This window comes from Trichechus manatus, unplaced genomic scaffold (assembly GCF_000243295.1).
Source record: "Trichechus manatus latirostris isolate Lorelei unplaced genomic scaffold, TriManLat1.0 scaffold00177, whole genome shotgun sequence".
NCBI classification, from domain to species: domain Eukaryota; kingdom Metazoa; phylum Chordata; class Mammalia; order Sirenia; family Trichechidae; genus Trichechus; species Trichechus manatus.
Window position 1 is genome coordinate 1,318,974 of NW_004444113.1, and position 1,104 is coordinate 1,320,077.

General features: G+C 41.3%; 1 protein-coding gene across 1 annotated transcript in view; it reads right to left on the reverse strand.

The window, feature by feature from the left end:
• The window catches only part of MIS18A (MIS18 kinetochore protein A), a 186,399-nt gene that overhangs the window by 34,646 nt on the left and 150,649 nt on the right, over nucleotides 1-1,104 (reverse strand). The gene's annotated exons all lie outside the window — the stretch shown is intronic.

Genomic DNA, 1,104 nt, shown 5'->3' on the forward strand with positions numbered 1-1,104 from the left:
GGATAGGAAAAGTGAGTGCTTTCCATACTCAGTACTGTGCTAGGGACTCTGTATTCTTCCACTCTTGTTAAAAAGTAGCTTCTTTTCTTTTTTAATATTAAAAACAGGCAAATTTATTTTTATAGCAGTGGTATTGAGATATAATTCACATATCTTACAATTCACCCACTTAAATTCAATGATTTTTAGTATATTCAGAGTTGTGTAACCATCACCCCAATCAATTTTAGAACATTCCATCATCCCCAAAAGGAACCCTGTACCCATCAGCAGCCACTCTCCATTTTCCCCCCAGTTTCCCAGCCGGAAGCAATGACTAATCTACTTTCTGTATCTATGGATTTCCCTCTTCTGGACATTTCATATAAACGGAATTCTACAGTAAGTGGTCTTTGTGACTGGCTTCTTTCACTCAGCATAGTGTTTTCAAAGTTCGTCCATGTTGTAGTATGTATCAGGGCTTCATTCCTTTTTTATTGCTGGATAATATTTCATTGTATGGATATACCATAATTTGTTTCTCCATCCATTGCTTGATGAACATTTGGGTTGTGTTATGGATTGAATTGTGTCCTCCCAAAACTGTACTGAAATCCTAACCCCTGTACCTGTGCACGTGACCTTATTTAGTACTGGGGTTTTCTTTCATTATGTTAATGAGCACATACCAGAGTAGGATGCGTTCTTATCCTAATCACTTCTGAGTGGTGTCTATAATGCAGTATAGCCACAAAGAGGAGCCCTGAGGGTGCAGTGGTTAAGCACTTGTCTGCTAATGGAAAGGTCAGCAGCTGGAACCTACCAGCTGCTCCTTGGAAGAGAGTTATGGCAGTCTGCTTCTGTAAAGATTTACAGCCTTGGGAACCCTATGGGGCAGTTCTGCTCTGTCCTATAGGATTGCTATGAGTTGGAATTGACTAGATGACAATGTTTTTTTTTTTTTACAGCCACAGAGGGACAAACACACACACACAGGGGAAGATGCCAGAAGACAGAGTGGGATGGCCGGAGTAGAAGATCATCGTGAGTACTGATGTGTCTACAAGCCCAGGGACTGCCAGGGTTCCCGGCAGCTACTAGAAGCTGAAAGAGACAAAGAAGGAC